Genomic DNA, 25,982 nt, shown 5'->3' with positions numbered 1-25,982 from the left:
ACCTCCGGAATATCATATTCCAAGCTCTTCAGTCTCTTAATGTAGAAACTGCTAGATCTTGTGTTATCCTGATTGTGTTTCCACAATACCAAAATTGTTTCTTTCTGATTTCTTGCAGTATTTTCTCCTTGACCTGGGAATTCTGGGATTTGGCGACAATATCCCTAGGGGTTTTCTTTTGGGGATCTTTTTGAGGAGGTGATCGGTGGATTCTTTCCATTTCTATTTTGCCCTGTGGCTCTAGAATATCAGGGCAGTTCTCCTTGATAATTTCTTGAAAGATGATGTCTAGGCTCTTTTTTTGATCATGGCTTTCAGGTAGTCCAATAATTTTTAAATTATCTCCCCTGGATCTATTTTCCAGGTCAGTGGTTTTTCCAATGACATATTTCACATTGTCTTCCACTTTTTCATTCTTTTGGTTCTGTTTTATAATATCTCATAAAGTCACCAGCTTCCACTTGCTCCAGTCTAATTTTTAAGGTAGTATTTTCTTCAGTGGTCTTTTGGACCTCCTTTTCCATTTGGCTAATTCTGCCTTTCAAGGCATTCTTCTCCTCACTGGCTTTTTGGAGCTCTTTTGCCATTTGAGTTAGTCTATTTTTTAAGGTGATATTTTCTTCAGTATTTTTTTAGGTCTCCTTTAGCAAGTCATTCACGTGTTTTTCATGGTTTTCCCAATTTTTCCTCTACTTCTCTAACTTGCTTTTCCAAATCCTTTTTGAGCTCTTCCATGGCCTGAGACCAATTCATGTTTTTCTTGGAGGCTTTTGATGTAGGCTCTTTGACTTTGTTGACTTCTTCTGGCTGTATGTTTTGGTCTTCTTTGTCACCAAAGAAAGATTCCAAAGTCTGAGTCTGAATCTGAGTCTGTTTTTGCTTCCTAGCCATGTTCCCAGCCAACTACTTGACCCTTGAGTTTTTTTGTCAGGGTATGACTGCTTGTAGAGTATAGAGTACTTTGTCCCAAGCTTGTGGTGCTGCACTGTTGTTTTCAGAGCTATTTCTACACAGCAAGTTCTGCCACACCAGCGCTACTCCTCCCCCAAGAACCGCCAACCCAGATTGGACTCAGATCTTAAGCAGGCTCTGCATTCCTACTCTGCCACTTATTTCCTCCCCCAGGTGGGCCCGGGGCTGGAAGCAACTGCAGCTGTGGATCTGTAAGCAGCCTCAGAGCTGCATCACTTCTGCTACCCCCCCCACCCCCGGGGCAGTGGCTGAACAGTGAACTCCTTCCACTCTGTCCCAGCAGCTTTTCCCACTAACCGTCTCTGTTGTCTTTGGTGTTTGTGGGTTGAGAAGTCTGGTAACTGTCACAGCTCACTGATTCAGGACACTCAGGCCTTTTCTGCCCGGCTCCCGCTCTGGTTGGTCCAGGCACGCTCACCCTGGGCTCTGCCCGCTCTGCTCCCAGTTCCGTGCAATAGACCTTATCCTGTGACCCTCCAGGCTGTCCTGGACTGGAGTCCTGCTTCTCTCTGCTGTTTCGTGGGTTCTGCAGTTCTTGAATTTGTTCAGAGCCATTTTTATAGGTGTTTGGAGGTTCCTGGGGGAGAGCCCTAGGCAAGTCCCTGCTTTCCGGCCACCATCTTGGCCCCATCCCCCCCACCCCACCCCAATGCACTTCTAACTAGGAGCCTGGAACCCGCAGTATCATTCAGGAAACCAGAGCTGCTATCTGGCTGTCCTAATGAGTGGGGACTGCCCCTTCAGCACTAACTGGAATGAATTGTGGAGTTGATGATTTGCACTTGATACTTTGTTGTTGTTCACTTATTTTTCAGTCATGTCTGACTGTGATCCCATTTGGGGTTTTCTTGACAAAGGTACTAGAATGGTTTTGCCATTTCTTCCTCCAGATCATTTTAGAGATAAGGGAACTGAGGCAATGTTTTAACAATCCAGCTAGCAGCTTCTGTGGGGGGCGTAAGATCCCCCCACAGCCAGCACCCAGGAGGCTGCTGGCACGCCGGGAAAGCACAGGTTCTTTTTTATCTGCTTAAACAAGGAAAGCACGGTGAAGGGGTTGACCAGCTTACTTTAATCCAGGATTCAGTTAGCATACAGACAACATTCATTTAGTTCAGGGGAAAAAACGCCAGCATTCAGTTAGTTCAGGGGAGCATACAGGCAAGCGTCAACAGACAGGCCAAATACAGATTACAGTCAGCTAGTTCAGGGGAACAAACAGCCAGCACCGAGGTTCAGAACATTCATTTAGTTCAGGGGAAAAGAACCAGCACCCCGAACCTCAAAACCAAAATACAAACAAATTACAAATATCAACAGACAGACCCAATACAATTCATAGTTACCAACATCTGGGCTCGGCCCGAGAGCAAGGGCTGGCCCAGAGTCACACTCCCCACTGCTGCCACACCAACCGGAAAAGGAAAGAGAGCTCTTCAAGCTGTCCTCTCCCCTCTCATAGAGTTTTTGACATCATCAAGCGCCACCTGAATGACTACGCCGATTGGTTCTTGAGTTGGCCCCTTCCGCTAGCATAGACTAGGTTAACACCCAATAGGGCGTGGCTCTGGAGTCAACACCTCCCCTCAGCCAGCCCCATGACTCATCACACAGGAAGTTCTCTGTTCCCAGGCATGGGTTTCTGGGCTTCCTGCCCCAGAAGAGGTCACACAGGAAGTTCTCTGCTCCCAGGCATGGCCCAGCAATGCTCAATGAGATAAACTGAGTCACTCAAAGAAAACAAAGGCCACTCTGGCTACAGGCAAACAGGGCTAAGCGACTTGCCCTAAGTGTGCTATGATACTATGTACCCTTCAAGAAACATCTCTAGTATTCTAAGTATCTCATATCCTTCAATTCTAGCACCTTTGTAATTTGAACCTGAACACTGATGGTAAGGCTAATAATACCCATTCATTGCTGTATTTTAAGCTGTCCAGAAGTCTAAATTATGTTCTCAATCTCTGTCTCCTGTGAAAAATTTATTTTAAAAATTTTATTGATGGCTTCTGTTTTTATATCAACTTTGTTTCCCAATATGTCCCACCCTCACCCTACACCCCTTATAAGAGACATCCCTTAAAATAAAGAATAAAAAGAAAGAGGGAAAAAATTAGGAAAATCAGGAAAATTATCCAATGAATCAACTAAGACTGACATAGTCTGCTCTCTGCAAAGAAGAGAGACAGGTATATTCTCACATCTTTTTTCTAAGGTCATAATTTGGGTTCATGCAATTCCATAGCAATCAGTTTCAATTTTGTTGTGGTTCTATGGTGCTTTTGATCAAATGAAATAAAGTTTGTGTCTTGTAGACTTTGAAGTACTGTGTAAATTATTATTATCATTAGTAGTAGTAGTAATTACATTGTTATAGTCATTGTAAATACTGTTTTCCTGCTTCTTATTTCACTTTTCATTAGTTCATATCTTCTCAAGCTTCTCTATATTTTTCATATTCATAATTTTTTACAGATCAATAACATCCCATTATATTTACATACAATAAGTTATTAAGCCATCGCCCAAACAATGAGCATCTATAAATACCATGTTCTTAGCCAGGTATTTCTTTTCCAATGTTTTTCAAAACCATCGTTTGATTGACAGCAGAGATGAAAACCCTTACGCTCCCAAGGCCTTAATTTTTTGTTCCAGACTTCATAATTTTTAGTGATGCTTTCTAGGTTCCCTCTATGAGCATCATTTACATCTAGGTGAATCACCACAAGTGGATAGTAGTAATCAGGCTTGATGAGTCTTGTGAGGTTCTGCAACAGTATCCTGGATACTCTCCCTGGGAAGATAGGAGACCTGCTTTGCTATTGTTATCAAGTCAGCAATCTGAGTGCCAACAGCATAAATAAGCAGTCTCCGAATACACCATAAAATACAGGCAGGAAGGAAGGAAAAAAAGGGGAGAAGAAATAGTTGGGAAGGGAAAAAAGAGGATGGAGAAGAAAGGGGGAGTAAGAAGGGTAATGAAAAAAGTGGGTGTGGTGTCCCAGCCATCAACAGATTTCTCAAGTATCATTCTCTAGTCACCAGTGTAAAAGATTGCGTGCCCAAGTCCACTGATGACTGGGGGAAATATAACTCTTTGGTCTTGTATCTGGATCACAGACCACTCTGTGACCAGCCACCAAAGTGATTTTACTAGTGCTGTTTTATTTTACCATCATGTCAGCCGCCCTACTCAATAAACTCCAGAAGCTTCCTATCACCTCTGGGATTGAATACAAAATCTTTTGGCATTCAGAGCTCTTCATAACCCAGCCCTCCTCTCCCCCCCAGTCTTCTTATGCATTACTCCCTGTCATGTAGGCTTTAATCCAGTGACATTGGCCTTCTGGCTATTGCATGAGCAAGACATTCCCTCTTGGGCGCCTAGCATTTTCTCTGACTGTCCCCCATGCCTGGCATGCTCTCCCTCCTCATATCTGCCTGCCGGCTTCTCTGGCTTCCTTTAAGTCTCAACTGAAATTCCATTTTCTCTGGGTAGCCTTACCTCTTAATTCTAGAGCCTCCCCTTTCTCAATTATTTCCTATTGATCCTTTATATAGGTAATTTGTTTATATTCGTTTGCTTGTTGCCTCCCCCATTAGATGGTAAGCTCCTTGAGGGTGGGGACTATCTTTTGCCTCTTTCTGTATCCCCAGCACTTGGCACAGTGCCTGACATATAACATAGTAGGTGCTTAATAAAAGTTTATTGATTGATAGATTGTGACACCCTCTTCCCAACCTTGTATTATGGCTCTGATACTAAATTGGAGTCCTATAAGAGTGGTTCAGTGGAAACAGAGGAGCTGAGTTTGGATCTTGACTCTGCCATTTATAGCCTGTGCGACCTTGGAAAGGCCACGTAACTTCTTTAGGCCTTGCTTCTTCATTCATAAGATGAGAGGGTTATACTAACACACTAGATGACAGGGTCAGTATGATAGACCAGAACAATGGACCAAAGGTAAAAAGATTACATTTAATGGGGATGAGGTTTGGGTTTTTTTAAATGAACTTCAAAAGTACGAGATAGGAGACAGGAAGCTAGATGTCGCTTTATCCGAAAAAGATCTAGGACTTTTAGGGCATGGCAAGTTCTGTATGAATCAACACTGTGAAGTGATTTTGGCAGCCAAAAAAAATCTAATCTGATCTTCTTGCTCAGTCACTTTTCAGTTGTGTCCTAGTCTTCATGAGCTCATGTAGGGTTTTCTTGGCGAAGAAAAATAGTGGAGTGGTTTGCCATTTCCTTCTCCAAATCATTTTACAGATGAGGAAACTGAGGCAAACAGGGTTGAGTGACTTGCCCAGAGTCACACAGCTAGTAAGTGTCAGAGGCTGAATTTAATCTCAGGGAAATGACTCTTCCTGACTCCAGGCTCAGCACTCTATCCACTGCACCTCCTAGCTCCCCTCATCCATTAAGAAAGGCACATATGTCTAGCTCTAGGAAGGGAATAGGCTCGTTATATTTTGTCCTGGTCAGAGCACATATCTGGAGTAATGGAGTATTTAGTTTTAGTCACCATATTTGGAAGTGACCAGAAGAAGGCGGCTTAGGTGGCTCAATGGATAGAGTGCCAGGTCTAGAGTCAGAAAGACTCATCTTCCTGAGTTCAAATCTGGCCTTAGGCACTGATTAGCTATGTGACCCTGGGCAAGTCACTTAACCCTGTTGGCCTCAGTTTCTTCATTCATAAAATGAGCTGGAGAAGGAAATGGCAAAGCACTCCAGTATCTTTGCCAAGAAAACCCCAAATGGGGTCATGAAGAGCCAGATACAACTGAAATGACCAAACAACAAATCTATCCTCAAGTGAATGAATGTCAGGTTTGACTTTCTTTTGAATAGCTGTTTGATCTGAAGGCTGGTAAATTGAAAAGAACACTGAACTTAAGTCATGCAATGTGAGTATGAATCCTGGACTCTTCTGTATGACCTTGGGCAAGTCACAACCTAGCTGAGTCTCAGTTTCACCTGTCAAATGAAGGGGTTGTTTTCAATGGTCTCTTTTAGTTCTAACTCTATGATCTTATGGACTTGTAAAAATAGCAGGGTGGTGTTTGTTGAAGGAGCTTATGTCACCCTTACTTACTTAGGCTAATCAGTTGGAATTCACTGAGGTCTCTTCTACCAGAACAACTGCCTTTCATATCCCTGGAATTCTGGACCTTCCATCATCTTGACCATCAAGGCTCAAAAGCTAATAGAGGTTTATATAAGGTAATATAATATTTATAAAATACTGTTTATATAACCTGTAATATAGTTTATAATCTCATATAATATGTATATAATATAATATTGTTTATGTAACCTGTCTTCCACCCAGTCCTAGGACATTTTGCATACTACTGTGTAAGGGAAGAGCTGGCTCTTTATATTATCTGCTATATCCTAATCTGTAGAACTCCAATTTCTGTTTGTTGTTTTGCTTGGATAAATAGGTTTATTTGAATAGATAGGATAAAGAGGTTTGTGATGGTCTTTTGTATAACCAAAGTTTGGTGAGAAAGAATTAAGCTGGAGAGTAATGATAAGAGAGTAAGAGATAAGGACTACTTTCCCTCTTAAGAGCAATCATGGAAGCTGCTTTCCTTTAGAACTCAGATTCATGTATACAGTAACAGCAGTATTGTTTTCAGAATGACTTTGAGCGACTAAGTCATTTTGACTATTATAAATACACAAATTAAAAATAAAGGACATATGAAGAAAGAAGCTATCTGCATCCAGAGAAAGAACTAATAAATAGAAGTATGTATAAAATAATTTTATGTACATATACCTATTTGTGTCTAATGGGAGCCATCTCTAGCCTTGGTGGTGGAGGTGGGGGGGAGGGGAAGAGGGAACAAAAAAAAGAAAAAAAATTTACATGATGACTATTATATATTTAAAAGGAATAGCAAGTTGTATATAATTTATTTGCAGTTTCTTGGGCAATCATCTTTTTTATTATGCTATGTTACGGAAATGCTCATTTTATTCCATAAATTAAAAATAAAATACACTTTAAAAATTGTTTTAAAAAAGATACTGAAATTCTCCTGAAAAAAGAAAACCTCAGACTCATACTTTGAGACTGGAGATATTTAAGAGGAGTGCTGAAAGATATAATTCTAGTATAATGCCCCTTCCTCTCTGTGTCTTGGTCATTAGGTATTGTCCTTGGCTTTCCCAGACCTCAGATCACATCCATCTGCACCACCTAACCTGCTCCATGTATTTAGATTACCCATGTGGATATACCTATCTGGTTATAAGTAATTATATGGAAACAAGAAAAACTCTAGACCTAATTGTTTCAGTGGCCCCCAAAAGACCAAGCATGTCATATAATAAGAGATTAACCTGTTTATAAAATAGAATCAAAGACTCTGATGGAAACATTTACAGTTACTAAAGATATGGGACCAGTGTAGCTGTCCCCCTAATTTTCTTGGTTCATACCAAAAGTACTCTCTGAATCCTTATTTTGCTGCAAGTGGGGATTCCTGAATGATACCTAAGTTATCTTACTTAGTGGCTTACTGTCACTTTATTTGTTGGTCATTGTCTTTGCCAAATTTCTCACATAACATCAATAAGTCATATGACTGTAAAACCAAATGTCATATGCCACTGTATTTTCTTCCTCCGTGTCCTGCTGGTCATTCATGCTGAGAGGCATCTGTCTGATCTTTTATTCAACCTTGTTCTAATGTAGTCGTTACAGGAACCCACCATTCCTGTTTTTCTTCTCTGTTCTCCTGGTGAGTCTATAAGAATAATTTGTGTTGGGCAAGTTGAGCTTTTATTTCAAATCTGAAAATAATATAAATTACACCATAAAAATCATAAGAGCTTAGAGTTCAAAGGGATGATAAAGGTCATCTCCTTTCTAGTATACTAATATTTGTTTTTTGTGTATAGTACTTTAAAGTTTGCAAAGTGTTTTACATACATTATCTCTTTTTTTAAAAAACATTTCCTTTTTGTAACTCTGAATTTAAACACGAAAAAGGGCATTTCCCATGTGTAGCTGAAAAAAAATGGATTATATTCGAGATTGTGAATTTCAATTTCATACTGTTTGCTTTTTTAAAAAAAGGATATAATAAATTCCATGATACTTTCAAAACTGTTCACCTTGTCTGTGCTTCCTTATGAATTTACTTCTGTCCTTTTTCATGCATTTTTCAAGATATTTAAATGCTCCTCACTTTTTTTGCGTCACTATTGATGGATACAAAGGTGCCCTAAGGGTTAATGTTAAGGGTTGCTTTTTCTGTACCTGGTACGGCCCCTCCTGAGCCTAATGGGGGCCTAAAGTCTCTTTCCCTTGTTTTGGAATACCATAAAACTTCCCACAAAATTCCTTATCTCCCTCCTCCTGGGTCATAAACTTTATCTGGTCACCCTTATCCTGTCCTTATAAAAACAAGGCCTTATCCTTCTGTAGATTGCTAGTCCTTCTTCCAGGGCTGGCCCACTGCTTTTGTGTTAACAAAGCTTCCCTTGGTTAGGAGAAAATCATCTAAGTGAATTCTTTCACACCTGAACCAGCTGTCCCAACTCTAAACCTTGTCACTATTGCATAGTACATCCCCCAATTAGAAACTAAAAAAAAACCTTGTGTCATACATTACTATATTTTGGCCTTACAACACTCCTATGAGGTAGGCACTATATGTGTTTTCTCTCTCTCTCTCTTTTTTTTTTTTTAATAGAGGAAGAAACCAAGACTCAAAGAGTCCCGCAGTCAAATAGTAAGGATTAGAGAAAGGGTTTAAATCTTCATCCACAGAATGTTTCCAAGGCCAGTGATCTTTGTGCTATATGCCATCCATTTTGCCTTTTCTATGAGTTAGAAAGAATGTTGGACTTCTACTTCCAGTGAACACCAAATGGCAGACGATGCCAGTGGTGCAAAAGTTGCGGGAGGCTCCGGGAGCCCCGGAGTTTGAGGTCCGGGTGGCTTCTGCGCTGGCTTCCGCAGTGGGGGCCGAGGTTGAAGCCAGGGTCGTGGTCAAGGCCAGGGCCGGGGCCACAGAGCCCAGGGAGGAAAGGCCAAAGACAAGTAGTGGGTTCCTGTCACTAAGCTGGGACGCCTAGTCAAGGACATGAAGATCACGTGTTTGGAAGACTTCTATCTTTTCTCGCTCCCAATCAAGGAGTCTGAGATCATAGATTTGTTCCTGGGATCTTGATTGAAAGATGAGGTTCTGACGATCGTGCCTGTGCAGAAACAAACCAGAGCTGGACAACGTACTAGGTTCAAGTCTTTTGTGGCCATTGGTGACTACAATGGCCACGTTCATCTGGATGTCAAGTGCTCCAAGGAAGTGGCCACAGCTATTCGTGGTGCTGTCATTCTGGCCAAGCTGTCCATTGTTCCTGTGAGATGTGGCTACTGGGGGAACAAGATTGACAAGCCTCACACAGTGCCCTGCAAGGTCACTGGGTGATGTGGGTCGGTTCTGGTGCGCCTGATCCCCACTCCTAGAGGTACTGGCATTGTCTCAGCTCCTGTGCCTAAGAAGCTCCTGATGATGGCTGGAATTGATGACTGCTATACTTCTGCAAGAGGCTGTACTGCCACTCTGGGCAACTTCGCTAAAGCTACCTTTGATGCCATCTCCAAAACATACAGCTATCTAACCCCAGACCTGTGGAAGGAGACTGTGTTCACTAAGTCTCCCTATCAGGAATTCACCAACCATCTTGTGAAGACTCACACTCGAGTGTCTGTTCAGAGGACCCAGGCAGCTGCTGTGGCAACCACATAGATGTTTTTTATAAACAAATAAATTGAACTATGCCTGCTAAAAAAAAAAAGAAAGAAAGAAAGAAAGAATGTTGGATTTACCATCAGTAGACCTGGATTTGATTCTCAGCTCTGTTGTTTTATTTATGTGTGTGTGCGCATGCATGTGTGTATGTATGTATATACACACACATACAAATATGTACATATATGTAGTGTATATATGTGTGTACACATGTACTACTTTCCCTCTTAAGAGCAATCATGGAAGCTGCTTTCCTTTAGAACTCAGATTCGTGTATACAGTATGTGTATTTATCTATATCTATATCTCCTTGGGCAAGCCACTTAATTTCTTTTGGACCTCAGTTTCCTTGTCTCCAAAATGAAGGGCTTAAACTAAAGATTTCTGAGGTCCTTTCTAACTATGACTTTATGATTCTACATACAACTTCCTATGATGGAGAATGCACAACTTTACACAGAAACCCACCCTGTTGTTGGGCACTCTCTATTATAAGAGGCAATATGGTCAGTCTGGTCCAGTGGAATACAGGCTTCCTAGGGAGATAGAGGACTTCAGCTCAAATCCTGGCTGGGTCGAGTCACTTAATCTCTCAGGGCCTCAGTTTTGTCATCTGTAAAGTGAGGAAAGTTAAAGTGGATGATCCTCCAGGTCCTTTCCAGTTCTAAATACATGATTCACAATTTGTGATTAAATAAGTATGGTATAGCATATAAGGCACTGGACTTAGAGTCAGGAAGACTGCAAATCTTGCTTCAGACACTAGCTATGTGATGCTGGACAAGTTACTCGACCTTTCAGTCAGCACCTCAGTTTTCTCATTTTTAAAATGGGGGGATCGGACACTACAGCCCTTAAGGTCCCTTTCACCTCTTCTGTCCTTGTAGGGTATCATAGATGCTAACTCTGGAGCTTCTTCTTACTGATCCCGTTGTTCCCAATCACTCTTTTTAGCCTCAGGGCCAAACGTGGTTGGTCTAGGAGCCTGCTGTTGCTCATTTTCAGAAGGGGCTATGGACAAACTCCAAGTCCATATGTGGCTGACCACAAACTCTCCTCCCTCCATCCACCCTTTGACAGCCAAAAGGGATACTGTCTACTTAAGGACAATTCTGTAGTATAAGGATTACTGACCTGGTTCCATAGATTAAAGAAGAGGATGGGCCATTCAATTGTCTGGATACCTCAAATCCTCTTAGAAAAGTTTAGTATAGAAGGGTGTTTAGATCATTGGGAAGGGGAGGATAAGGGAGAGATCCTTGGAAAGATAAGGGAGGGATCTCTAGAGGAGAGGGTGAGGGAGGGCTACAGAAAATTTATGGGAATGGGAGGATAGGGGAAGGATCCTTGGGTAGGCTAAGCAATAGGAGGGCAAGGTAGTGGGTAGAAGTAAAGTAGAGGGGTCAGGAGGGATTGGAAATAAGAGATTACACACAAACATAAAAGCAAAGATCAGGAGTAGAATTTGTTAGGGAAAGTATATGTATATATGTAGGTATATATGTATAAGTGTATGTATATATCTATATATAAATATATCTGCACTTAATTGTAGCTTTGGGGGAGAGGAAATAGGTAAAAAGAACAAAGTAAAAAGTGCACAGCAGAGAACAAAAGAAAATTTACAAAGAAGCAAAGAAAAGATGGACAGCTCTCCACACAAAGTATAGTATTTATCATACAGGCTTTCTTGAAATGAAAATTTATTACTATATATTTTGAATTCTCTCATGATCTGCTGTGCACATGATATGCTTTTTTCTTTTCTTTGTATTTAAGTTTCAATATTTAAATTTATGATATGTTTCTTTTCCTTTTCTCTATTTTATATTTGAGTTCTGGTGTTTGAGTCTAAAATTTTAAAATATAAAAAAAAAGGAAAAAGCTTATCCAACATCTAAAGTAAGAGAGATTGTACAGCTATAGGTAGTCTATTATAATCTTTGTTATGTCTAACTACTTAGGAGGACCTTAATTATCTCTCAGTTCTCTCTAAAGTACTCAAGTTAGATTATTTAAATAGCCAACATTTACATGTTGTTGTTCAGTCATTTTCAGTCGCTTCCGACTTTCCCTGACCCCATTTGGGGTTTTCTTAGCAGAGATACTGAAGTAGTTTGCCATTTCCTTCTCCAACTCATTTTATAGGTGAGGAAATTTAGACAAACAGGGTTAAGTGACTTGCCCAGGGTCACACAACTAGTCAGTGTCTGAGATCATTTTTGAACTCAGGTCTTCCTCACTCCGGGCCCCTTGTTCTATTAACTGGGCCACCTAGCTGCCCTAACATTTATATAGATCTTTAAAACTGAAAATCACCCAAGGCTGTCAATTATCTCTCACATCTGTTTCTGGGCTTCTGATAGTTTTAGCCATGCCTCAGGCAGACCCTATTGTCTCTGGCCAGTGAGAGAAGGGATCCTATTTAAGATCCTATCCCTCTTCACTTTATCTGTTATTTGTTGTATGATAAATACAAGGTATGTAGTACAGTTTTAAGTTTTGAGATAGCCTGTATTTCAAGAGTTAAATTGGAAGGCTCTACATTTATCTGATTTATTTGTTTACTTACTTCGTCTAATTTTACCCTTTTGGGTAAGTTTGCTTTCTGGTCCAGGTCTAATGAATGTTTGTTGACTTACTGACTAAAACACAAAACATTCATTAATATCCATAAAATAAACAGCAACAAATCAAAACAAAGAAGAGGAAGAAAAGAAGAAAGAGAGGAGGAGGAGGAGGAGGAGGAGGAGGAGGAACAGAAGGAGTAGGAGAAGAAGGAGGAGGAGAAATGATTCGGCCTGGCAATTGGATGGGATTGTATGTAAAAGACATTTCTGGGTAACTCAGAAGTTGGCTATTTAATTCTTTGTGGGTCAGAGACCACTACTCATATTAAAAATATACAGAGACCATTCTTGAGAAAAGGCAAAAAGAAGTTTATTACTTTCTCATGAGAAAGGACACACCCCAGCGTGGCCCAAGATGAAGCCAGCGTGTGTGTGTGTGTGTGTGTGTGTGTGTGTGTGTGTGTGGCATACAGCTCAAAGCAAGTTACATAGACCCTAACGCAGAGTTCCCCCACCCCCTTACTGGCTCCTCTTCCCACTGACTGGGTTTGGAGCTCACATCCTAAATGCAGAATCTTTTCCCAGCAACAGAGAACAAAGAACAAAAAGACAGGTGTGAGACTGGTATTCAGCAAAAAGGGAGTGAAAGCTAGATAAACAGGACCTTGCAGGTATCTGTCTACTGATGTAATTTCTTATCTCTACTTTCTCAGCAAAGCAGTTTCTAAAGATATAGGAGGGGTGCGGGGGTGGGGGGGGTGGATGGTAGGAGAGGTAAGGTCTTTTCCCATGCTGAGGGGGGGCTTCGCTATTTCAGTATTCTATTCAATATCATACTGAGGGGGCTTCACTATTTCAGCATTCCACTCAATTCATTGCCCTATTAAGTTACTCTTCTGCTTGCAGAGTTTCTATTCCTTGGGAAGAAAGGTCTGAGGAGCAATTCAGTTCAACAAATAATAAATGCCTGCTATGTGAAAGGCCCTGTGCTACATTTTTTTTGGTGGGGGGAGGGGAGTGGAGGGGTGGGGGTATAGAAACCAAAAGCAAACAAATCCCAAATGAGAGAAAAATAGTTCTCTCTCTCTCAAATGGAGCAAAGGGCATGTCAACGAAAAATACTTCATGGAGCAAGAGAGCACTAAGGCTTCCCATTGCTGTTTGGTTGTATCCAGCTCTTTGTGACCCCATAGACCACACTGGCCAGGGGGTTTTCTTGGCAAAGATAGTGTAATGGCTTGCCATTCCTTCTCCAGCTCATTTGACAGATGAGGAAACTGAGGTAAACAGGTCAAGTGACTTGCCCAGGGTCACACAGATAGCAAGTATATTGAGGCTGAATTTGAACTCAAGTCTTCTGGACTCCAGGCTCTATCCACTGGGCCACCCAACTGCCTCCTAAGGCTTCCTATAGAAGATGGCAAATGAACTGAGCTTTGAATGAAACAAAAAGACAGAGGTGAAGGAGGAGTGCATTCTAAGTACGGGGGAAAATTTGTTCAAAGATGGTGACAATGCTCTATGTTATACTAATGTACTTCATTTAACATATTATGAAGTTGCATGGTCTACTAGCTCAAATGAATCCAACCTTTGGTTAAATATCCTAATGCTAATATTAATTCATTGGATTTTGTCTAAACTGTTTCAAAAGATCCTATTTGACATTTTGTCCCTAGAGTAAGATTCAATTTGTTCTTGTAATCGCTGTCCTTGTGATAATTAAAAATCGAAAACAAAACCACAAATGTTTTCATTTTATATCTAATCATTTTACTGTTGATCGCTAAGAAATTATGTTTCTTCTGAATCTGAATTAAGTTCTTCATTCAGATACTTTGATTCCAGTACCCACACATAGTATATCTGGAAGGTGGAATGCTGAGTTTAGGGAACAGCTAGTTTGGTTGGACTGTCACAGGGTATGAGGAGTAATAATGAGAAATGGCTTTTCTTCAGATTGATGGATGATGCATCACAATAATCAGACTCACCAGATTAGGGCAGTGAGTAGGACAAACAGCAAGGCATGGAACCAGAACCCTAGAAACGCAAGATCTGAGTTCTAGGCCTCATTTGTGTGACAAGTAGACAAATCAAAACCTTCCTGGGCTTCATTTTTCTTCTTCTGTAAAATGAACAGGTTGGATTAAATAAGCAAGTTCTCCAAATTCCCTTCCAGTACTAAATCCTATATGAACACATCTCTTGGTACTTAGCATGAAGTTAATACTCCAAAATCTCTCCTCTCAATTCTGTAGCTCAAGCACAAGGAGAATTTATTTACTTGCTTCCATAGATTAGAGAGGAGGATAGGCTATTCAATTGTCCCAGCACCTTCAGTCTTCTTCGAAAATCCTATCTTGCTCCTAAAGGAAGAAAGGTGGCATCTCTATAGCTAATCTGTTCTAGTCTTTGTTATGGCTAACTTGTCAAACTTTTTGGTCTCAGGACTCCTTTATATGTTTAAAAATGGTTGAAAACCTTAAAGAGCTTTTGCTTCAGTGAGTTTTATCTATCAATATTTACCATATCAGAAATTAGAATGTCTTAGTATTATTTATGAAAATAGTTTTGACTTCCTGAACCATTTGAAAGGGTCTCAGGGACCCCCAGATGTTCTCAGACACAATTTAAAAACTGCTATATCCAATTTTTTACTCTGTGAAACTGGAAAAATAACTGACCAACAGCTTTCCTACAATGAGTAGTGAGAGAAATTATTATATTAATAACCAGTTATTAATTGAGATTCAGATTTTCCCTTTTCTATTTCCTCATTCAGAAATCAGCCCCTTGTAGGTTATTCAGCCAGCAGCTGAAGAACAGGGCTGATGATGAGATTAGATTTAACCTTTTCCTCAGTCTTGTTCAGTAGACCCCACCCAACTGGGGAAGTTTAGTTCTGATTCTATTCACTACTCAAAGTGAGAACCTGAAAAGACCTTAGTTTAAAAGGGCCAAGATCTCCCACTACATCCTGGGCCATCTCCAGTCATCCTGATCCATATCTGGCCGATATCTGACCACTGGATCCAGGTGTCTCTGGAGGAGAAAGTGAGGCTGGTGACTGCACAGCCCTCCCTTACTCAAATCAAAGTTAATTGCAAGTCATGTTGTCATCTGCCTGATGTCATGGTCCTCTTAGAGAATGAAGGACACACCACACATAGTTCTGATTAAAAAGTAAAAAGAATCTAATTTAGGTAAATTATGGCCCATTGTGTTCTGCTTAGACAGGCTTGGGTGGGGATCCCTTTTGTATAGATTGCCCAGGGGAGTAGTCTGGCTTGAGATGAGTCTCTGTCCATGAGTAAAATGATGAGAGTCATGTACCCAGCCCCTCATTATAATAGGCCTACCTCTCATTGTAAGATTCATTCTCTCATTAGTTATTAAGCAGTCAGAGTTGATTCCCTGTCGTGAACACCCACTCTTCCAAGAGGTGCATTAAGGGGGCTTCCATGAGGGTTCTTTTGTTTACAAGAGAAAGCCAAATGACCATCCTTTTCTTAATAATTAGCTAGCCATAATTAATAAAATTATTAATTACCCAGAAATTGTATCTCTTGAACTTTTCACTCTTTATAGTTTAATAAACATCATGCTACCTCTCTGCATTTTCCCAACTGCTTTGATCTTAGGTCCTATTTTTTCAACTTTTAAATATTATTATTATTGTTAATATTTTAGCTTTCCTACATTCCACCTAAAATAGGGAGACAGGACTCCAGGGAGGTCCAGATCAGTGCTGAAGATAACAAAACTTATTTCTTTGGGTTCTTGCAGGTCACAATACATGAAATGCAGCAAAACTTTTACCCTGTAAGAACTGAGGTTCAGAAACTTCAAAATACAAAATACAGAGCCCAACTCAGCGATGCTTGTCTGCTCAGCTTTCGTCTGTGTCCTTCCATAAATCCGAATTCTGAGGATTCTTTCAAAGTGCTGGAGGCCTTCCTCATTTTCTCTCAACATAGCCATGTCTTCTGAAGTACAAGACTATACATTTAATCCTTTCAGTGCCCTAGTTTGCCAAGATCCTTTTGAATCTGTCACCCACCCCTCCCAGTTTTGTGTCATCTTCAAATTTGATGACAATACTAAGTATACTTTTATTCAAGCCAATAACCATTGATTAAGCCCCGACTATGTGCCAGGCACTGTGCTAAATGCTTAGGAGAGAAACAGAAACAAAAAATAGTCTCTATCCTCAAGGAACTCTCAATCTAATGGGAGAGACCATATGAAAGTAACTATGTACAAACAAGAAATATGCAATTATCCCTTCTGCATTATGACCTTCCCCATTGCAGTTTTGATATCTTGTGGGTTGGTATAAGAAATTAAATGGGAATTTTTTGGGAGTTTTGCAGAAGCCACAAATGATATGCAAAGGCCAGCAAATAACACAGAAAAAGTTTAGAAACTCAGAAATGCAGAAAATATATGTATAGTTGTATAATAACAACATATTTTTTCTTTTAATGCCATAATAATTCAGACTTCTTCTCTGGTACAAAGGGAGGGCCAAAAAATTTTACACAGATTTTCCACATTGTAGAGGTGCTGTGCCCCTGATCCCCATGATGTGGAAGGGATAACGGTATAAGATAAATTAGAGATAATTGACAGAAGGAATGCACTAGCATTAGGGGAGATTGGAAAAGATTTCTTGCTGAAGGAGGAATTTTTAGCTATACCCTGAAGGGAATTTACTAGATGGAGATAAGGACGGAAAGAATTCCAGGGATATTGGATAGCCCATGCAAATGCCTGGAGTTAGGAGATGAGGGTCTTGTGCAAGGAATAGCCAGGATCCAGGGTCACTGGATCAAAGGGAGTAAGGTATGAGAAGATAGGAGAGGTAGGAAAGGTCCAGATTATGAAAGATTTTAAAAGCCAATCAGAAGATTTCATATTTGAACTTGGCATTGATAGGGAGCCACTAGAGTCTGTAGACTGAAGGTTGACATAGAGCTTTCAGAAAATCAATTTGATAGGTGGAGTGGAAGATGGAGTGGAGTGGGGTGAGATTTGAGGCAAAGAGACCAACCAGAAGTCTACTGCAACAGTCTGGGTTTAAGGCGATGCACCATGGTGGTGTTAGTGTCAGAGAACAGAAGAGGACATATAGGAGAGATGTTGTGAAGGTAGAATCCACAGGACTTGGCAATAGATTGAATATGGAGGAAGAGAGGGACGGAGAGAAGCCATTGACAAAAAAAAAGTTAACGTTAACCCAAATCCTGCTTCTAGCTGCCACCTTCTTAGCCAGCTGTTTATTTCCCAAATTAATTTTTTAATTTGTGTGACCTTGGGCAAGCCACTTGACCTCTGTCTACCTCAGTTTTCTCATCTGTAAAATGAAGATAATAATAGCACCTGCCTTGCAGTGTTGTGAAGATCAAATGAGATAATATTTTTAAAGTGCTTAGTACAATCCCTGGCACATAGTAGGTGCTATAAATGCTTATTCTTTTCTATTCCCTTCACCTGGTAGTCTCTGTGCCTCTATTTTATCATTCTTAAGAAGACAAGCAGCTTCTTCCTCCTCTGAGCATCCAATTCTTTCTTCTTCAGGAAGAGCTTCAAATCTCTTCTCAAGCTCTAATTACATAGGTCCTCCTTTCCCTTTCTGTCTCTACAATGTTATATTTTTCCATTCTGTGTCATTGTGAAAAGAGCCAAGACTCTCAAGACTTCCCTGTCCTGACTCTTTTCCTCCCCCTATTGAAGTCTGGCTTCTGTCTCCATTAGGAATCCTTCATCCTCTCTAGAATGTGAAGAACCATTCTTTTAGTCCCTTTTCCTTCTCAAGGAGGATGAGCAGCCTCCACTTGCAACACAGTTAGTAGTCAGTCCCCAATGACAGAAATAAAAACATCACATACTCAGTGCAAATCAATGCACAGTTTCCTTGATTATCCATAATGGTTGACATTTTCAGATTTTTTTGTTGATGCTACTTGTAGGTATTTGTACTGCAGTCCTAAGTAACTGGTTAAAACTTATTACAATCAATTATTCATCTTAAAACATTGAAACTTTTTACAATCCATTTGCCCCTTCCACCAATCCACTCTTACCAGTTTGCTTAGCCCTCTATTAACCTGTTCTTCTTTCCCTTGCTTTGTCTTTACTTACCAACTACCCTCACTTTCTCCTCCTTGAGTCAACCTCTTAAGGTAGTGCCCAGCATAGAGATAGAAAGGAGGATGAAGATTGAGAAGAAGCCATTAGATTTGGAAATTAATAAATTGTTAGTAGCTCTGAAGGGTACAGTTTCAATAGTGATGGGGTCAGGAGCCAGAATGAGAAGAGGAAATGGATGCTCAGGAGTATAGATAGCTTTTTCAAGGAATTGGGCTGAGAAAAGGAGGAATGATACAGCATAATTGCCAGGATGAATAGCTTGTTACTAATTTTTTTTAAAAGAACTTATTTAAAAGTAGATTCCCAAAATGATTAATCAATCAGTTTTTCTTTTTTTGTCACCTTTGCCAATATGTGGTTGTGAGGTAGAACTTCAGAATTGTTTTAATTTTTTCTCTAATTATTAGAAATTTGGAGGATTTTTTCATATGTTTGTTGACAATTTGGATTTCTTCCTTTGAAGACTGCTTCTTCATTTGCTTTGATCATTTACCTATTGGGGAATGACTCTTGTTCTTATAAATTTAGACAATCAATCAACATGCCTTTATTTAAAAAAACAATCTATATGCAAGGCACTGGGAATACATTAAACAGTCTCTGCCCTCTAGAAGTTTACATTCCAAGTGGGTAGGGTGAGACAACACATGTACATTTAAGTATTTATAAAATAAATATGAAGTAAATGCAGGAGAAGGGAACTGAGGCATTAGTGCAAGGGAGACCAGGGAAAGTTTCAGTGATAAACCTTGGGACACTGAACAGAGAAACTGAACCTCCCTCCCCCCCAAAAAAAAAATCACTGGGGAGGTTATAAGACTTTTCCCTGGAACTTAATAGCTTTCTAAGTGGTTCACAGTGAAGGTTTTTAGTGATTAAGGAAATTAATTCTCACTGTTCTGGCTAATGAGATTGTTCTCCTGTCTCCCTCCTCCAGCCCACCTGCTGTGATTTGGTATGCTGTGGTTAAACTTTACTAAAGAAATGGAACAGAGCCTGTTCCAATGTTCTCATTCCAGTTTTTAACAAAGATTCAACTTTTAGCTTCCCAGCTGCCTGTAGGATGCAGGAAAAGGGGAAAAGGGGAGGTAGGAACAATGTAGTTGTTCTGGTACGTTGTTGCTGTTTTTAGGGTGTTTCCAGGAAGTCTTGGATTACAATCTTTCCTTGAGCTCCAACTGAAAGTCAGGAAATAAAGTATCTTGAATAAAGTGAGTGACCTAAGTATTCCAGTCCAGAATGTGGTGATTTCAAGGATACAGATTCAAGACAGATGGGGTTGGAAACATGAAGGACAATTTAGAACCTTCATGAGATAAAAAGAAAAGCAATTTGCAAAGGCTAAAAAAAAATTAGCCTAAAGGACATGATATTCTGTTAAATCAATGAACTGAGGAGAGTGACTTTGCTTGGAAAGTATAAGAATAAATGGTTAGGCAAAGGAACTGTATGATAATCTTTAGGTTTTGATAATAAGAATAATCTTCAGGTGCTTACAGTAAAGTATACCTTGTACAAAACAAGCAGAAATTTCGGTCCCTTTCTGGAAGGAGGTGAAATCCTTAAAAATAAATGAGATTTCCATAGGCATCAGAGAGATAGAACACATGTGACTATAGCATTTTTCCTCTATTGGCTACAGACACTTCCCTAGTCATAGCTAAGGGTCCACGCCCTGTTACCCCTGGAGACCAGTTCCTGCCCATTCAAGGAATCAAATAAGGAACCTCTGTTTGAGACTGCCTTTGTTAGTGTCAAAATAATTTCTACTGTTGATATTGCTGCTTGCCAAGATAACTAAATCCCTGTTGCCTTTTCTTTACCTAAGTTACTGATCTCTGCTGCACAGACCAACTACCTATCCTTCGACCTATGCCCAATTCTGGACCTTGGCTCAAATGGTATTTATTTCCTAACCCTCAGCTAGCTTCACCTCTAACCCTGACTACTGTTGGCTTTCTCGGTTCCTCCATAATGATCCATGTCTTGCCACTGTCCATGCCTTGGTGTGAACCTAGAATTCACTTATAGAAAGGTAGAGAGAAGGAGAGAGAGAAAGAGAGAGAGAGAGAGAGAGAGAGAGAGACAGAAACACACAGAGAGACAGAGTCAGACAGAGAAAGGGACAGAAACAGAGAGACAGAATTAGAGATAGAGAAAGGTAGAGACAAAGACAATAACAGAGAGAGATATGGAGACAGACAGAAATAAAGAGACAGAGAGAGTTGGGCAGACATTCTCCTGATTTTCAAAATGGGAATAAGAATAGACTTTGCCAACTACAGATTGGTGAACTTGACCTAGATTTTTGCAAAATTTTAGAACACAGTATATCACAATTAATGAGCATTTAGAAAAGGAAGGAAGGGACACAGCATTGCTTCATCAAGAATAGGTCATGACAACTAACCTTATCTTTAGAAAGATTATTAATCTGGTAGATTAGGTGAAAGCTATAGATGATGTGGATTTTAGCTTTTGACAAAGTTTCCCATGCTTATGGAGATCAAGATATAGCAGCTAAAAAATAGCGTGGGGATTTTCAAAATAGTCCAATCTGCAGGGAAAAAATCACTGAGGCAGAGATCTGAGCCAATGACACTTTATTAAAGGGTACATGCCCCCTGCTAAGGAAGTGGACTTCAGATCTTCCTCATGATCTGAGATGCCTCCTTCCTCCAGAGCCTTAGTTTTATAGTGCCTGAGACCCAGACAATACAGGTGGAGAAGACCAAAAGTGCAGAATCTCATTGGTTGCCCTTGACCCTCCAGGAGAGTCTGCAAAAAATACAGAATCAGGGGCAGCTAGGTGGCGCAGTGAGTAGAGCACTGGCCCTGGAGTCAGGAGGACCTGAGTTCAAATCCAGTCTCAGACACTTGACACATGTACTAGCTGTGTGACCTTGGGCAAGTCACTTAACCCCAATTGCCTTGCCAAAAACCAGAAAAAAAATACAGAATCCCATTGATTGACAAACAGCCTAGTAAGCAGACCTTAACAGACCTATCTTAACCTTCCAGGAGGTCCTACCAAAGTCGATGAGCTGGCCCCTAGGATAGGGCTGATGAGTGAATGTCAAAACATATATGTGGGCTGGACAGGCTGAAAGAAGGGAAGGCCGCAGGCCATCGTCCAGGGCCACTCATTGGCCACGTGTTTGTAGTCATCTCCCCGTGTTGGGCAATAGAGGAATGCAAAGATAGCTGGGGACTTTCCATGTAATTGAGTCACTTCTGTCATACTGGGCTTGGTCACTATATAACAAGTCAAAATAATGGTGGAGGTCCTCTAGTTAGCTTCCTATGATTTGATTAAGCAAGTGAACTTACAATCTATAGTTCACAGCTCTGAGGCCTAATATCAGAACTTAAGATCACTACCCCTGTGGAATCATATTAAACTGATTACTACTGATTGGAATAAAATAGGGGCCCAATGAAACAGGAGTCCAATTAATCATCTATCACAACAGTACAATTAAGGAAGACTTAGGAACTAGTTGAATTAACTTCCATCTATTCTGCATATACTTCGTATGTACATAATTGTTAACATGATGTCTCCTCCATTAGATTGTGAGCTCCTTGAGGAGAGTGACCATATTTTTGCCTTTTTTTGTATCTCTAGCACTCAGTACTGTGCCTGACAGTTGTTTCAGTCGTGTCTGACTCTTCATGACTCCATTTTGGGGTTTTCTTTGCAAAGACACTAAAGTAGTTTGCCATTTCCTCCTCCAGCTCATTTTACAGGTGAGGAAACTGGGGCAAAGAGAGTTAAATGACTTACCCAGGATCACACAACTAGTAAGTGTCCGAGGCTGGATTTGGCCTCAGGTCTTAATGACTTCGGGCCGAGCACTTTATCTGCTGTGCCATCTAACTGTCCACCTGACACCCGATTGATGCTTATTGACCACCTAGCTGGATTCGAAACTTAGTAATTATGGTTCACCATCATCTCAGAAGGAGTCTTCTGGAGGAGTATCCCAGGAATCTGTGCTTGTGCTTCCTAGTTTTATCAATGACTTGGATAAAGGTGTAGCTGGCGTGCTAGTCAAATGTGCAGATGACCCAAAGCTGGAATTTCGATGACAGGCAGTTTTGTCCCAATTTCCTGCTGGCTTGACTTTGATTTTAGCCTTAACTTCTTCTCTGTCCCCTTTTCCTTGCATAGTTCTGAACCTGGAGATGGCTCCGCCCTTTGCCGTACTGTCACAGGCCCCAGTTAGATGTTGTGGATTGTGCCGATAGCAGGCCCTCTGGAGTCTTTGCTTCCCAGGTCCTTTCCTGGCCCGATCTCCTGCTGTGGCTCCAGCATGGGCTGCCTGGGCTCTGGCATGGCCCTGTCTCCTATCCTTTGCCTAGTTTGTCTCTTTACTTAGAGCTTACTCAAGATCCAGGTAATCTTTTTCTTCAGTGCTAGGCTGGATGGATGAGCTTATAGCTATTTCTTGTTGGTTTTCTTTATTGTGTTTCTTCTGGAGGGATTTGGGCTCCCATAGATCCCGGCATATTGCCATTTCTCTACAGTGCCCCTGCTACAGAAAATCATTTCTAATCGCTCACTCTTTTGTGCTTTCCCCTCTTGATCTAACTTGAATTTTAAAATATCCGTCTAAATGTTGTATCCCCCGTTGAATTTAAACTCCCTGAAGGCAGAAAATGTTTTTCATTTTGTCTTTGTAGCCTGAAGAGGCCTGTGGTGTGGTTGTTAGGGAGTCAGCCTCAGAACCTGGAAGACCTGGGTTCAAATTCTGCCTCTATTTACTAGCTGCTCGACCTTGGAAGTTAGATGCTACTACCCACTCTTTTTTACAGATGAGGAAATGAGGCACAGAGAGGTTCAGTGAGTTGCTCAGGGTCACACATCTCTGGGCAAATCTCTAAGACATAAATTGCAGTAAAAGCCTTGTGCTTCTATCAGTAGAGAGAATTTCCTCATCCAAGGTTTTTCCTCAATTACAAGTTTTACTTTCTTAATACAGTACCTTGCACTCAGTAAGTGGCCACTTAATAAATGCATCAACATATTAGACCACAAGTTGCTAATCACTAATCAGGGCAACTTCTTTTCCCGGGGAGGGGCCTAAACCTGGGTCTGTGTCTAAGGGAATCCGAATCCCAGTGTATGAGAGTAAGAAGTGGAGTCTCTTAACAGGGTATGGACAAAAAAAGTCACCAATACATAGAGGAAGAAGAGGAGGTAGTTAAAAAAACCCAGATATGGCCCCATCTCCTGAGGGTTGAGAGAGAGGTTTTTACACTGGACTAAAAGGCTGTCTCCTCATGAGGCAGCAACTAAGGTCAGGAATCAAGGCCCAGGTACCAAGTGTGTATACTTGATATCAAGGTATCAAGGTCTATATTCAGGTCTATACTGTTCCCAGGGCTTCAACAGAGAGGGCTAAATGGTGTTGATTAAATGCTTCTTGGTTTGGACAGTGAGCAGCAGTTGCAGAGGAGTTCAAAGGTCAGAATCACAGAGGGAATAAGCCAAGAGGAGAAAGAGGGCAGATGAGGCATGAAGCTCAGAGAGCCAGAGACAGGATGCAGGCACTAAAAATGGAAACAAGGTCAAAACTAGGAATCCCAACAAGGTTCCAAGATGGAGCCTAGGGAAAGGTGACTTCCTGGGTTCATGCTGCTAACATTTGGTAGCACCAAGCAATTGGGTTGTCTCAGATCAGTGCTACTGGATATTGGGTATTTGGGTAAGTGCATATATTTATCACCACTGAGTGCAGCTAGTCTGGCTCTAGCTTCCTTCTGAAGACCTTTTGGCCTTAGAGCTCCTATTGTGGCAGTGGATGACCTTGACCTTTCTAAATTAAGGTTTTTCCCAGGCCTCGTTTGTCTGAGGCAACACCCATTCAATGACCAAGGGCTAGGTAAGAATTGAGACAGGAGATGGTATAATTTACCAGTATCACTCTGGGAGGGGAAGACCCTTAAAGTTTCTGGCCAGAACAGAAAACAATTGCTATTTACACTCATTCTAAGCCATCCTGGGCCATTGCCAGTTGTCTTGACTTTTGTCTTGCCACTGGGCTTTGATGACACTGGCAGAGTGAGGCTGACTCACTTAAATCCAACTCATGAGCAAGTCAAGACATTACCTTCATGATGTTATTGATCCTCTTGGAGAATGAAGGACGAACAAGAACAACAATAATATTGTGGCAATAGCCAGCCTGCCAGACAAGGTCAAGAAAAATTCGACAAAGTATTGACTGAGTTGGGCAGTTGTAACAGCTATGGCTCACTCACGAATACGATGGCTGTACAAATCACTCTTTGTAATTTCAAATTTATTTATTTTTAGTTTTCAACATTCATTTCCACAAGATTTTGAGTTACAAATTTTCTCCCCATCTCTACCCTCCCCCCACCCCAAGATGGCATATATTCTGATTGCCCCTTTCCCCAGTCTGCCTTCCCTTCTATCACCCCTCCCTTATCCCCTTTGCCCTTACTTTCTTGTAGGGCAGGACAGATTTGTACAAATCACTCTTGCATAGCACAGAGTAAGAGTACTAAAAGCTAGCATTTACAGAGCACCCACTATATGCCAAGCACTGTGCCAAGTGCTTTACAAATATAGTCTCATTTGATCCTCATAGCTGTCCTGGGAGGTAGGTGCTATTATCTCCCCCCATTTTACAGTTGAGGAAACTGCAGAGATTAAGTGACTTTCCCAGGGTCACATAACTAGTAAGTTTCTGAGTCTGGATTTGAACTCAGATCTTCTTGACTCCAGGGACAGAGCTCTATTCACTGTTCCACCTAGCTGCTAGACTTGGAGTCAGGATGATTTGGGTTTGAATCCCACCTCAACATACTTACTGGCTGTGTGACCCTGGCAAGTCACTGAACTTCTCTGAGCCTCAGTTTCCTCATCTGTAATATAGGGTGAATAATATTAGCACCCACCTCACAGGGTCCTTGTGAGGATGAAATGAGATAATGTATGGGAAGCCTTTTGTGAACTTTTAAATCCTATATAAATGTCAACCACCACTGTTATTATTGTTATCCTGCCTCCCTACCCCCCAAACCATTTACATTCTGCATCAAGAAATGTTGCCTCTTTTTCAGGCAGTCATGGACAGACAGCAAAGCAATATAAATCAAGAAAAATGAAAGGAAATTGAAAAAATTAATAAAATCTTTCGATACAAAGGAAAAGGCATAGACTACCAGAAAATGTTAAAAAGCCGAAGGCGTCTGTAGTTAAACATGTCTGATGAAATAAAAAACCATGGCATCTCTTAGGAAGAGAATGTGTTAACATACAAAGCTGAAACCTCATATAAGAATGACTCAGAAGAAAATAATTCACTTGGGGCAGAGTCAGGAGGATCTGAGTTCAAATGTGGCCTCAGCACTAGCTGTGTGACCCTGGGCAAATCACTTAACCACAATTGAACCCCAATTGCCTCCAAAATGATAACAATAAGTCACTTGAAACAAAGATTCTGTCTACTATATGCCAAAGCAAACAGTAAA

General features: G+C 40.8%; 1 pseudogene; it reads left to right on the top strand.

Annotated features, from left to right (window-relative positions):
• Positions 1-8,865: 8,865 nt before the first annotated feature.
• Positions 8,866-9,747, top strand: LOC118857114 (annotated as a pseudogene).
• The last annotated feature ends 16,235 nt before the right edge of the window (positions 9,748-25,982 follow it).

This window comes from Trichosurus vulpecula, chromosome 7 (assembly GCF_011100635.1).
Source record: "Trichosurus vulpecula isolate mTriVul1 chromosome 7, mTriVul1.pri, whole genome shotgun sequence".
NCBI lineage: Eukaryota > Metazoa > Chordata > Mammalia > Diprotodontia > Phalangeridae > Trichosurus > Trichosurus vulpecula.
The sequence above is the reverse complement of the archived record's forward strand: the minus strand, read 5'-3'. Positions and strand labels throughout refer to the sequence as shown.